This window comes from Mastigoproctus giganteus, chromosome 13, assembly GCF_048544385.1.
Source record: "Mastigoproctus giganteus isolate SK-2022 chromosome 13, ASM4854438v1, whole genome shotgun sequence".
Lineage (NCBI taxonomy): Eukaryota > Metazoa > Arthropoda > Arachnida > Uropygi > Thelyphonidae > Mastigoproctus > Mastigoproctus giganteus.
The window spans coordinates 13,587,501-13,602,900 of NC_143587.1; the positions used below are offsets into that span (position 1 = coordinate 13,587,501).

Here is a 15,400-nt window from a genome sequence, read left to right on the forward strand (position 1 = left end):
TTAATGATCTCATGAATTTCACCAACCAGGTAGAGGATAAGTATGTGTTAGCCATCTTTATAGATTTTACTGGAGCTTTTGACATGGTGTGGCATGAGAGTATTCTGTCTGTATTAAGGGGTATGCAATGTCCAGACTTATTGTATAGGACGATAGAGTTATTTGTATGGTAGGAAAATTATACTGAAAGCTAAGCATCTACAGTTTAATAGGAATCTTTCGAGAGGGTGTCCTCAGGGGTATTGGGCCCACTTTTTTTGGAACTTAGTACTTAATTTATGGCTAGAACAATCAGTTGAAAATCTGCATAAGATTCCTTATGCAGATGATTTGGTTTTATGTGTTACTGGTAAATCCAGGTCTGTGCTTGAAATAAGAGTGGCTCAGGTATTAGAAAGTCTAGTGTCATGGGCTGATCTGCATAAACTATTGATATCTACAACTAAAACTGTTATGATGCTTCTTAAGGGGAAACTAAATTATGCACGACTGCCAAAAGCTTTAATTAAGGGGAGGCAGATTCCCCTAGTATCTGAGGTGAAATATCTAGGTATAAGAATTGATGATAGATTATCGTTTTTCCCACATTTAAATTAGTTACACAAAAAAGTTAAAAAATTTAGTGCAGCAATAATTCGATTAACTAAGTCAGATTGGGGGTTGAAAAGGAAAGTTTTAAATTTATACTACAAGGCAGTCTTCTTACCCATAGTTGCGTACGGAGCATCAGCATGGTACTTCAGAGTTACTAACGTTAAATTTAAACAGAAATTGTTATCGATTCAGCGTTCAATTTCTAGTTTGTGCAGAACAGTCTCAACGAATGCTATGCAGATTTTGGCCGGGCATTTGCCTCTAGACTTGTACATTGTGTATCGGGCCCTTTGTTATTACTTAAAAAAAGCATAGTTGTTTCTTTCGTGAATATTACAACTGATGTCACTATAGAGATAGCTAAAGCTAAGAAAAATGTTCTAATGATTGGTATATGGCAACAGAGATGGGATCTTAGTGTAACTGGGGAGGTGACTAGATTGTTCATTCCAACAGTTACATTTACTTATGATAGTAACAACAAATGGTTTTTTCCTTCTATGGTAACATCGTTTATTTTAACTGGCCATGGGTCATTGAATTTTAAACTACATTACTTTGGTCTAGTCAGCTCTCCTTTATGCACTTGCGGTCAACCTGAGACTTGGAGTCATTTATTATATGATTGTAGTTTGTATGTTGAACATAGAGAAAGGCTAAAAGTGAAGATTGGTAATTTAGTTAGAGGCTGTGAAAGTGATCTTATTGCTAATCAGGATAAATTTCAAGCACTGCAAGAGTTCTGTGTAACTGTTTTTCAACGGAGAAGACATTGGAATAATCTAATGATTACTAATTAAGATTTGGTTATATACATTTTATGTGTTTTTTGTTTTTTTTTTTAATTTTTAGTTTGTTTATATTATGTGTGTGTATATATGTATATAATTTTATTTTATTTATTTATTTTTTTTTTATTTTTTGCTGGCTCTCAGGTGTGGGCAGCCTGGGAGCGGGATTGCTGGCATCCACTGGTATAGCACTACTTCCGGTGGGTGCGGGATTTTTGTGCATGAGGCACTTAAAATAGAAGACCAGATCAGTACCAAGTGAATATGGGCAGTTATTAGGGTCTCTTCGCCACCGGGGAGTGGCTGTGCAGGTGCCAGCTGCTCCCTGGTGGTGAGGAGACCTTCCATACAGGTCTATTTTGCAGAGGTGCAGAACCTCTGTGTGCAGAGGTTCTGCACACAGTCAGCTTATCAGATGGAGATAGACGGAAGTCTAGGTGCCACCTTAGACATAATGATAATATAATATAAATATATAAGTACCTTGTGATGAAGGAAATCACCTGTGGGAGATAAGACATTTCGGTTAATAACTCGGGAACCAAGCATTTCCGAAACTATGTTGATATAAAATATTTTTATTGTCTACATATGAGGAACTCATTCCTGAAGTTATGCCATGTATTTTTGAGACACCCTATATAAGGCCTTGAATGGGTTGAGCATGCTGAATTCTGATTCTTCCACTTGATCATATTATGAACCTGAGGGGGCATAAATTCAAATTGAGGAAAGACAGTTGTAGAATAGATGTGCGGAAATTTGCCTTTAGTCAGCGGATGGTTAATTGCTGGAACAAACTTCCATCTGCCATTGTGGAAGTTGATAGCTTAAATAAATTCAAGGAGGAACCAGACAAATTTTTAGAGGGAATGGTTGTGTGAAATTGTTTTTTTTTTTTTTTTTTTTTTTTTGGCTGATGCTACATAAGCTCATATGCTTGCATTACATGCCTCTATTACTACTACTACCTTTGACAATGTTAAAAATGATGTAGATTTTAGATTCAATACAATCAAGGTCCTCTAATTACATGCATCACGTTGTCAGCCTTTCTTCCAAAACGTTTAAATGTATCACCTCATCCGACAGAATATTTCTTGGTTGTAGTTCACACAAGTTTCAGCCATTTACAATTTGTGACCAAATGCTTTTTGTGCTTTGGGTATGGCCATACCTCAGTTTTTTTCCCACAATTTTTGCTGGTGTGATCATTGAGCAAGGAGTGGGCATGTTGATGCATCATGCATCAACTGTAAATGAAGGAAGCGAGACTATCAACATTTAGTGTGGGTTATAAACTGTCCTGAATATCAGTGTGCTCTGGAACTTGTAAGATTTCACACTATTGATGAATAGCTCTGGTGATCATCCGGTACACAGCATAGTGTAAATATTGATACTAGATTGGTATCATCTATAAATTCTTCTGTTTCTTTTCCTACTATCATTTCCTACCTAAAGATTACACAGATTAACAGCCAATGATCTTGCAGTTGCGGACAAGATTCATTTTTTGGTGGAACAGCATTCCATTAACATCACATCCAGGAACCCTATTTTGCTAAGGTCTAAGTCATTTCTCCAAAATCATGGGTTTTTCAATTCAAGCCAGGTTTGTTCAATCAGTTCCTGTAGACCCTAAAACTTGCACCATAGTTTTTAATCAGCAATGTGATATAGTAGTCATCCACAGTCTCTGCAACAAATTTGTTCTCTATTTTGATTAATTATCTGGCTCTTTCTTTTTATCTAATTTCACTTTATTGTCTACTGTCTGCTGATTTCAATGAATCTGAATTACCTTGATTATGCTTTAATTTTCTTAATTCCAATCATGTTATCATAATGTTGGATATCAATGCCAAGTCAGGATTTTGGGTTAGCTCAACTAAACAGATTCTCATGGTCTTCTGGAGGACTTTATTCTTACTCCCAACCTTTTCATCCATAACCAACCTACTGATTTGATTCTCCAGTCACCAGTGTGACTGGAAAATCAAACTTCGATGTCTCACTTTCTATATCTGGGTTCAGCCAAAAATATTCACTACTGGGTTACAATTCCTAATTGGACCATCAGTGATCATCAAGTAAAAAGTGTTCACCATAAACCTTGAACACAAGAGGTTAAAGGTCCATGGTGAACACTTTTTTCTTGGTTAATTGGGTAAAAGAAGAAAATCTTTTCTTGAGGATATTCATCCATTTAGGATTTTTTTCCATAGAATAGAACAAGAGAGGTGGGTCGTGCCGCCTCTATTTATTGCTCTATACACCTCTCTTCACAGATCACTAAGTAGCTGGTGATTCCTAGTTTTTTTTAAAACTGTTCATTTGTTTCAATCTGTAATAAACATATGCACAAAGTTTAGCATACAAAACAATGACTGATTTTTATTAATTAAATTTTTAACTGTTACACATCATATTTCAAAAAACTGAAAGAGTTTTAGCTAATTAAACAACTATTAGCTATAAAATATTATTGTACATGTAGGGCATGGCCTACTTTTGTAAACAGCAATGAGCAAACTAGATCTACTTAGTGCATCAATCTCATACTGTGAAAAAGCTTTCTACTATGAGTTGTCTCAATATTGCCCTCTTCTAAATTAATGGATAAGTTCTATTTATTTAATGTGTATGTCATTTATTTAATGTGTATGTTAATGTCATTACTCATACCATATTTCAATCCTTTGGAATGGGGTTCACTCGTAAGCATCCACGTAATAAACAGAAAACCTAGTTTTCTCATTGCTACAGAACAAAATGAGGCTGTGCCTTACTTGCACAATCAATACAAACCATGTAATTTTAAAAATAATACAGTGAAACCTGTTAGGTGTCAAAAGTTAAAATATAAAATATCAAAATACAATGGCTGAATTTTATTAAATATTTAGTAAAATATTTTACTACACCACCAGGTAACTGTTTAATCATTACCTCATGGCACAATTAATTTAGTCTGGTCAGATATATGATTTTAAAACAATTTTTAGAGCTCATAAACATTTCCTAGTTAATGCCTGGTAATCAATTAGATGCTGGTCTTTAAAGATGGTGTATAGAGCAGTTTTTAAGACTAGGATGTTTTTAAGACAAAAACATTGTATTGTAGAAATGAACACTTCTATACAACATTCAACTACAGCAATTAAGGTCATGCTCAGCAAGGTGTGAATGCTGCTGTGTGTCCAAGCCACCCTAACAAATTAATAATTAAAGTAAATTAATCAAAGAAAGATTAATCACAAATACTGATGCTTACCTTCAATAAATGCAAAAGAACAATTCCATGCCAAAGGAGATATGTTAACACCAACCAAAGAGGAATATCAATATGCACAATAAAGAAATGAATTAACATAAGATAAGGAAGAATAAATGAAATAAAGTAAAGGAGCTTATAATGACAACTTCAGGGAACATCTGCCATTGTGAGTTTTGAAAGATCATATTTTTCTTTTACAGTGCTATAGAACAAACACACCAAAGTGGATACTGAATGGATGCTGCATGATCTGAATACAATAAAGTAACAAATAAACCTAAACTCAGAAACAAAAAATATGCCATGACCATGGTGTGCAGATGGACAAAAAATATGCCATGACATTGCTCCATGGTGTGCAGATGGACAGACATTCAGTTTACTTCACAAAAACTTAAAATACAGTCAGTCCTCGTATAGCACGATAGTTGTGTTCTTAGAAATCCTTGTGCAATATAAATAACAGGTCCTATGGGAAAAATAGGGTTAGGTGCCGACCACCCAAGATTGAACACACATTTGTAACCAAAACATTACCAAACACAATAAATAATCGTATTTTATTAGGATTATTTATTGTGTTTGGTAATGTTTATAGCAATAGCAATATTTTATTACGTAATAGTGGTAATAAAATACTTTTATGACTATTTCATAATAAAATATTGCTAATGCTTTTGCTTCTATCGTAAGCAAATTTGTTTTTTTGTTTGATTTTCTATCCAAACAGATGACAGCTGTTCCATCTCTTCCAATTCTTTGTGTCTGTTGGATTTTAATTATACTTTGAGTTGTTCCTGCAATGAAAGTTGTTTTTATTTTCTCTGCATTCTTTCTAATTCTCGGCGTTGCCTCATTTAGGCCAGTAGCAGTTGCAATATCACATGGTCTTAATTTCGCTCAAAGTGTTTCAAAATTTCATATTTTTTATCTATCAACAGAGGCGGACTGGCCATAAGCCTTACCGGGGAAACCCCAGTGGGCCGGTGTGATTTTGGCCATAAACGCTAGTATGAGACTACTACAAATTTTCCTGGGTAAGAATTTTTGACCCAATCCGCCTCTGTTTATCGATATTTCTTTTCTTTTTTTCTCTGAATCTGTAATGTCTTCACCAGGACACTTCCTTTTCACACCTTTTAAGTATTTTACTCATTTTTAGGGAATAAAGCACAATTACAAAATGAGGAGGCACGCTTGATACACATAAACAAAGCTGCGCATGTGTAGCAACTGAATAAACAACACCATAAAGGGAGAGACACACACTAACACCTCACTAACTCACATTTTACTAAAGCACATTTCTAGGGGTTACTACCATAAAACAATAAAAACAATTTCCAGTTGCGTTTCTGCTAGCGGAATCTGTTATAAATTGGTAGTAAACTCGATCTAATTGCATTTGCAATAATACCGATAGCTGGAATTGTGTGGGTTTTTACGTTATTATGGTGAAAAGCATTTTCCCTTCACTGATATAAAAAACAAATACATTTTCAGAATCTTCTCTTCATTGCTATCGTGTTGTGTTCAGTTGGAGTGATTCCGCATTCGAATGCCAAGAAATGGCATTCGAATGAAAAATATCAAACACAAAGGCGAATCATGCATAAGCGAATTTGGTTCGTGTTATATACGATATTGTTCCCCTATTTATAAATTGTGTATGATCGAATTCGTGTAGTGTAAACACGGATTATACAAGGACTGACTGTACTTAAAAGTTATATTATATCAATTGATAAATCTAAACAAAATACAAATATATTTGTTTTTTGATTCAGATGAGAAATCTGATAATTTTTTTTTGTTTGTTTGTTATTTGGTTTTTAGGAGCATTATCAACTAAGGCCATATTGCTCCGGGGATATGCAGTGGTCATTCCCTGACCTTTCTGCATCCTCCGTATTTGGTGGTCACAGGCTAGAACCCCGGTCTAATCAAGAAGCGTGTGCTCTGATAATTTGTAATGTTAGTATTGCAATGGAGTAAGGGACCCATTTTTACTGCCCTTCAAGTTTATAAATGATGTGACTTAAAATTCCTTTGCTGTTGATGTAGCATTCAGGAGTCCCTTATTAGTATCTGGCAAGTAATCAGCTAACATGATTAAAATCCATTTACTCTGATATTCAGTGCACAAATGTCTTGATATAACCGATCTCCATATTCATAACTGATAGCTCCATGGCTTAGCAGAAAAATATTGAATTCTTTATCTTATACTACAACCTAGTGCTCTGCAAGATTGATCAACCTGCACAGTTAGATGAAATCTGGAATGCTTTCAAGGCATTCTAACTTGCTATTTAACTGACGTAGAAATCACAAAAAGCATCACCTCTCATTAGTTAATTGATTTTGGAAGTTGATAGCCTAACTAAATTTAAAGTTGAGCTGGACAAGCATTTGGAACAAATGGAAGCACGAAATGGGTTTTTTTTTTTTTTTTTGGCTGATGCTGCATAAGCTTGCTTTCTTGCATCATATGCCTCTACTAATGCTAATGCTAATTTGAGGGCTAATAAAAATTTTTAAAAATAAAACTTCCACATCACCATCCATATAAAATGTTATAAGTACTGAAAAGAACAACTGTAGTCCTTTTTTGTCCACTGCTTAACAAAATTTTTTCACCAAACCTAATTTGATATCATTCATCATCATCAGTGTTCTGTCAAGGATAGGTCCAAGCATACAACCACTCCTCCATATCTCCCTCAGCCACTCCCTCCATATCCCATATCCACCATCACCACTCAATCTCTCTGGGCCTATTTCCTCCCCCCCCCAACTTTTCCTTCTATCTCATCTTTCATCAGTCTCTCACCTTGCAACATATGTCCAATCCAACTTCTCTTCCATTTCAGAATATTTCAATCAAACATTCTTCTCAAAAACACCTCTTCATTTCTCATTTTATTGACTCATCTTATTGGGAAAGGTTTTCACAATAAGACCTGAAAACTTTCCAATCTCCAAATATCTTTCATTCTCGATGTCCATGTCTCTGCTCCATAAAATACTATACTCCATACAATATCACTTCACTCCAATCTTCTCCTTAAACCAATTCCTAATTTCAAAATAGTTCCTAATTCCTGCTTTTTTTCATTTATCAAAAGCATTTTTACCTATTGCTAATCTTATACCTCTGCTGATCTTAGCTTCTTTCCCTGTTCTATTCTCTTACCTTTGTATTTTACTCTCATTGCAAACCTATCACAACTTTTCTTTAGATCAATTGTTCTCAAACCTTAGTGACATAAAGACCCTTTTAGTTGGAAAATTTTTTTCCACGGAACCCCCAAGCTTAACAAAATTGTTTGCACTAACAATTCTATAAATCGTTATAAATCACTAAATTTTAAATTCTATTTATTTGCCTTCTCCATCCAGTTTTCCACTACTCCTGTACTACCTCCTCCCCATCCCCATATCAGCAAATCATCAGTAAACATCATCACTTTCACCTTTTCTGTGTCGATCCTTTTCTCCACAGCATTTGCTATATCATCCATTACTAGTATGAACAGCAGAGGTGAAAGAATACTACCATATCTTAGTCCATTATTAATTTCAAATCAACCTGTGTTTTCAACTATTGTTTTTGCACAGCTTTCAATCCCTCTGTATAGACTTTTAATACATCAACAACTTTCTTACTCCCTGTTTCCTTAACACAGTCATTACCCAAACACTGTTAATATCCAAAAAAGGCATGCACAGATCCCTTCCATACTTGTAATGTTTTCCCATCAAAGACTGACAAGTACTAACAGTACAATTAGTACCTGCCCTGCTATCTCATTCACAATCAATAACATTTTGTATAACCAATCATAAACAAAATAAAAGTGCATTAACACTGGAATTTACAGATTGACCAGTTTCTTTTGTAATTTACTTCACTGATGAGAAATTCCATATTTCAACAGATTTCCTTCAACATACTGAAGGAACCCTATGCATATTCAAGGGGAACTAACAGATTGATATTTTTCATTATGCAAATAAATGAGCCATAAAAAAGGTATAACCTAGAGCGGTGTTTCCCATATAGTTGAGAAACATTGTTTTAGGTTACATATATAACTGTCAAGAATAGACTTTTCATTTACTGATTAAACTGAAGTTTGAAGATCTTCTTGCATAATGGAAAATAACAATCTATTAGTTTTATGGCTTATGAAAGTGATCTGCAAGCCTCAACAATAAAACAGCTTTTTTTGCAATAGGCAACAATCCCATTAATAGTGATACAGATATGCTATAACACCCTGATGTGTGTATTACATAGAAAGTATACATTAAGTAGAGATCCTTGTATTTAAAAAATAGTTATTAATATATTTTCATGTAAAATTTAGTATACATGCAAATATTTTTAAAAGGCTATCCATGCAAACCATGAGCTATCTCTGTCAACTGCTAAGCATGAAAGTCATTTTCAGAAAGAGACTTACATCACAGTTTCCAGGAGATCTAGCATCCTATAAAAGTGCCAACAATTACAAACTGTGAGTATGAACATCAAAGAATGTCTGGAGGGCTTCTCTGGTAATCTGGTTATCTTGGGACAAAATGTGCTTAAATGTTTGTAATGTCGTATTCTATTTGACTACTCGCAAGTGAAGATTCCACACAACTGCCGATTTTTATTTGAGGCATGGATGAAAACTTTGCTGTAATTGGAAGGGTTTGCATAGCAAAACCTTGGGTAAAGACATATTGCAAATTTCAAAATGCCTGGTGTTGCTAGCCTTTTCTGGCAAAAATTGACTTATTTCAGATGGTGTGCTAGCAATGTATGGATGTACTGCACTCTTCAGTCTCATGGCAAGAAAAACAGATGACTCTTATCACCCTCCATGGCATAATTCACCAAGAGGTTGCAAAAAGCTGCAACTGGTTAAAGTTATGAATGTTGTTATTCACACAATGAACTACTTTTGCACATTTGCAGTGCTGAATCACTATCAGTTCAAACAGTTCCCAGATGACACTAAAGCCAAGTTTCTCAATGTGCCATTCTATATGTTTGCTAGACAGCCTAGAATTGTAATAATATACAGCTTTTCCCAGACCTGAAACAAAATTAAGATGTCCTTGGAGGAAAATGCAAATCTTTTGAGTGGTGAAATCTTTTGAGCAGATCCAGTTGGCTGATCATTTCTAGCTGACATGACAGGTCATCTAAATGACCTGAAGAAGCTTCTTCAAGATTGATTACTTCATCTCAGACTTGCATTCCGACACAAAGGCTTTCAAAATACAACTGTTGCTTTGAGAACAGCAGCTGAACAAAGGCAACTTCACCCAATTACTATGCTTCAGAAAAATTTGCAAAATGTACTCAGAGGATAAATTTCAATGTCCAAAATTGGAATTATTGATGATCTCTAATCCAAATCCCATAAACAATTTTGGGATTTTTCCAAACTTGAAGAAATTCAGCTGCTTACCCCTCAATCCAATGTGAATGCAAACTATATCACCTTTTGTGCCCTTAAAGGATATCATCCTTTAAGGGCACAAAAGGTGATATAGTTGTATACATTGGCACTAATGATATTAATAATTGGAGACCAGCAGAATTACTTAACAAATACAGGACACTGTTGAAAAAAAGCCAGAATTGCAGACACATGAATGTGTCTGCAATTCTGGTTTTTCACGAGTAATTACAGACCAGTTAGCTTAACTTCTGTTCCGGGTAAAATAATGGAGACACTGGTTTAAGATGCATAGCAGGATCATCTAGACAAGACTGCAGCAATAATTCAGACACAGCATGGGTTTGTTAAGGGAAAGTCTTGTCTGACAAATTTGATAGGATATTATGATGTGGTTACAAAGGTTACAAAGGAACCCTGTTGCGCATGGAAGACTATTGTACAAATTGGAGCAGAATGGTATTAAGGGTAAGTTGCTACAATGGATAAAAGGATGGTTAAGTGGGAGAAGACAGAGGGTGGTGGACTAATGTTATTAGTGGAGTCCCACAGAGTTCGGTGTTGGGTCCACTGCTGTTTTGTATATTTATCAATGATATTGATGAAGGTATATCAGGCTTAATGTTGAAGTTTGCAGATGATACAAAGGTTGGCAGGGTTGTTAATAACAGTAATGGCAGTGTGCTACTGCAACAGGATCTAGATAATTTGGGCAGATTTACCCAAATGCAAAGTACTGCATATGGGTAGAAGTAAACCCAGAGAAACGTACCAACTGTGTGATACTACGCCTAAGGTGGTAGAAAATGAAAAAGACCTGGGAGTAATTGTGCAGTCAGATATGAAGTTTTCTGAGCAATGCTGACAGGCTGCCAGGGCAGGTCATAGCGTTTTGTCAATGATATATAGGAATTTTGCTAGCAGGGAGAAGGAGGTGATTGTCCCTCTGAGGCAATGTCAGGACATGCCTTGAGTACTGTGTACAAGTCTGAAGGCCTCATTTTAGGAAGGATGTAAATTTACTTGGGCGTGTACAGAGAAGGGCAACAAGATTGGTGAGGGGAATGAAGGGATCCTCTTACCAAGAGAGGCTTAAGTTCTGCAAATTGCAGTGGCTGGCAACTAGGCAATTGCGCGGTGATCTGATTGAGGTGTATAAGGCCTTAAATGGGTTGAGCATGCTGAATTCTGATGGGATCCTTCCACTTGTTCAGATTACGAACCTAAGGGGGCATAAATTTAAATTAAGAAAAGACAGATGTAGAATAGGTGTGCGGAAATTTGCCTTTAGCCAGAGGGTGGTTAATTGCTGGAACAAACTTCCATCTCTCGTTGTGCAAGTTGATAGGTTGAATAAATTTAAGGAGGAACTGGACAGGCATTTGGAGGGAATGGGGTGTGATTTTTTTTTTTTTTGGCTGATGCTGCATAACCTCATACATTTGCTTTCTTGCATCACATGCCACTACTACTACTGCTTCTAATTCGGCAATGGAAAGATTGTGCAAGGCTCAAGGGGTAGAATTTTTTTCAGCCTGGTCTGTACTTGTTAACAGAAGAGACTGCTTCTACAGGGGTGGGATACACTTAAATAGAAAGGGTGCAAGAATATTTGATGATGCTATCGAGGCAGTATTAGGTGGGTCGCAAAATGCTAGCTTGGGGGGATACAAGGAATAATAGATTAAAAGTAGCCATTGGCAGAGGTGAAAGTGATTCTTGCACTGCTTCTATTGGAATGAGCAGAAGCCTGGAAAACAAGATGCAGGATATTTCAGAGACTGCTGAGAGTCATTGCGGTACAAGTAAATACATGGGTTGTGTTGGGTAGCTAAGAATAGGAACAGGTGCATGTATACTCGCGTGTACACCAATACTAGGAGTTTGGTAAATAAATTTGATGAATTTGAGGTATTGCTCAAAGCATCAAATGCGGATATTGTTGGGATATCAGAGACATGGTGCAACACAGATATAAAGAATGCAGAACTGGAATTTGGGGAGTACAATGTGTACAGAAAGGATAAACAGAACAGGAAGGGAGGAGGGGTTATGCTATTAGTTAAGAAACAAACAAAATCCAAGGAAGTGAAGCCAGTTGACATCGCTGGACAGTGCAGTGTCGAGTCAGTTTGGTGTGACATAAGCATTGGGAGATCAAAATTGAAAGTAGGAGTGTGCTATAGGCCTAATGACTCTGATGAGTATAATAAGAAACTGTACAGGGAAATAGAGTAGGCCAGTAAATCAGAGAGTCTTATAATGGGGGATTTTAATTTCCCAGATATTGACTGGAATTTGTGGGTTGGTCACTCACACACCAGCAAGACTTTTGTGGATTTATTGGATGATTGTTTTCTACGTCAGCATGTTTGGGAGGCAACTAAAGGAGCAATACTCTTGATCTGATTATCAGTAGTGATTCTTCATGCATTAAGAATCTGCAGATAAAGGAACCACTGGGTGGAAGTGATCACAGTGTGTTGAAGTGGGATTTACTCAAAGATGTAACTACCATCAGGGGTAAAGGAAAGGGTTATTGCTTTCGTAAAGGTGACTATGATGGTCTGAGACAGTATTTAAATTCTATACAGTGGGACCAACTGATGATGTTACCAACAACAAATTCAAAATGGGAAGCATTCAAAGACCTTATCTTGGAAGCTACTAGGGCTGTACATACCAACTAAGAAATATCGTTCAAGGTTTAGGCCAAAATGGATGTCAGATGAACTAATGAGGCATATGGCAGAGAAGAAAAATGCATGGGATACTTACAAATTAACACGTGACACAGAAGCCTATAATAGATATAAGTTGATCTGTAACCAAGTTACAAAGGAGGTTAGGCAGGCGAAGGCAGATTACGAGAAATCTTTGGCAAGGGATGCAAAGAAAATCAGCAAAGAGTTCTTTACTTATGTAAACTCTAGAAGGAAAGGGATGAATCAGATTGGTCCACTTGATGTCGATGGTTCTACTGTTGATGATCCTGCTCAGGTAGCTAACAAACTAAATGAATATTTTGCATTGACATTCACACATGAGGAGTTATTCAGCGAGGGGAATGCCAGAGGTGTATTCAACTCTGGCAGTAAGCTAGATAATCTTGTAATAACTGAGAGTAAAGTGGAGGAGAAATTGTTGAAGATAAATACAAGAAAGGCACCTAGGGTGGATGAGATCTATCCAGTTATATTAAAGGAGGCACCAAAAGAAGTAAGCAAACGCTTAGCCATAATTATGAGAGCTTCCTTGGACTCAGGGGAGGTACCCATAGACTGGAGATGTGCAAATGTGACCCCAATTCACAAAGGAAGATCAAAGGCTGACATAAGTAATTATAGCCCTGTGAGTTTAACTTTTGTTCAAGGAAAATTAATGGAGGCACTGGTTAAAGGGGCACTGCAGGATCATCTAGACAAGACTTCAGTTATAGCTCGGACACAGCATGGTTTTGTTAAGGGGAAGTCTTGCCTGACCAATCTGATTGGATACTATGATGCAATCACAAAAGAACTGGATGCAGGGAATAACTTTGATATTATATACTTGGATCTTAGAAAGGCTTTTGATACTGTTGCATATGGAAGACTGCTGCACAAATTGGAGCAGTGTGGCATTGGAGGCAAATTGCTGGGGATAAAGGGGTGGTTGATGGGGAGAAGACAGAGAGTGGTAATCAATGGACACTGCTCATCGTGGACTAAATCGTGGACTAATGTTATTAGTGGAGTCCATCAGGGTTCAGTGTTGGGTCCATTATTATTTTCTGTATTTATAAATAATATTGATGATGGTATATCAAGCTTAATGTCCAAGTTTGCAGACGATACAAAGGTTGGCAGGGTTGTTAAAGACACTACTGACGCTATTCTGCTGCAAGAGGATCTGGAAATGTTGAGCAGATGGGCTGAGAAGTGGCAAATGAAGTTTAACATTGACAAATGTAAAGTACTACATATGGGAAACAGCAACCCCAGAGCAACGTATCAACTCTGTGGTGCTACACTGCCAGGGGTAGAGAATGAAAAGGACCTGGGGGTAAATGTGCAGGTAGATATGAAGTTCTCTGAGCAGTGCAGATGGGCTGCAAGAATAGCTCATGGTGTCTTGTCAATGATATACAGGGATTTTTCTAGCAGAGATAAGGAGGTGATTATTCCCTTGTATAAGGCAATGGTCAGGCCACACCTTGAGTACTGTATACAGGTCTGGAAGCCTCATTTCAAGAAGGATGTAGAGCTGCGGGAACGAGTACAGAGAAGGGCAACAAGATTAGTGAATGGAACAAAGGGTTGCTCTTAAGAAAAAAGGCTTAAGTTTTGAAAATTACAGTGCCTTTAGACTAGGCACCTGCAAGGTGATCTGATTGAGGTGTATAAAACCTTGAATGGTTTGCTCAATGCTGATGGGATTCCTCCTCTTGCTCAGAATAATCACCTTAGAGGGCATAAATTCAAATTGAAGAAAGACAGATGTAGGATAGATGTGATGAAATTTGCCTTTAGCCAGCAGGTAGTTGGTTGGTGGAACAGACTTCCATCCCTTGTTGTGGAAGTTGATAGCCTAAATAAATTTAAGGCTCAGCTAGACAGGTATTTCGAACGAATGGAGGGGTGAAGTGGAAGTTTTTTTTTTTTTTTGGCTGATACTGCATAAGCTTGATTTCTTGCATCATATGCCTCTACTAATGCTAATGCTAAATAGAAACTTCTCATGATGAAATCAAACAATTTGTTAAAGCATTCTATATTCACGGTGATGGCTTCAAGCACATTTCCACAACTGTCTGATACTGGAAATGGAAATAGAAAATTCTCAAGATGAAATGGAAATAGAAAATTTTCAAAATGGAAGTGAAAATCTCAAGATAAAATGTAATTATAAACTGAGAAATAAATTAAACAATTCTCAGTTCTATAAATCTTTCTTAGTTCTATAAATGCCTCGATAAGGGTCATTTTCCACACCTTCACTACATTCAGAATATGTAATGAAGTCTGGAGGTAACGGTTAGTCAAGTTATAGTTGCATCATCAACATATTTGTGAACAAGCCTTCTCTGTGATAAAACTGAACAACAAAGATTGGCTGAGATGCAATAACTGAGGCTGAAACCATATATTTCCTGAGTAATGCAATCAAAGAATCACTTTGGAAATCAAGCCCATGTTGTTTCAAATGAATTTAAACATTAAATAATGGGCAATTTATTAACATTTCTTCACATTTTTATTTGGGATATTTGCTAAAAATTATATCAATTCTAGTTT

At 36.5% G+C, this 15,400-nt stretch overlaps 1 protein-coding gene across 2 annotated transcripts in view; it reads right to left on the reverse strand.

The window, feature by feature from the left end:
• The window catches only part of LOC150075774 (neurobeachin-like protein 1), a 693,585-nt gene that overhangs the window by 412,119 nt on the left and 266,066 nt on the right, over positions 1 to 15,400 (reverse strand). The window lies entirely within an intron of this gene.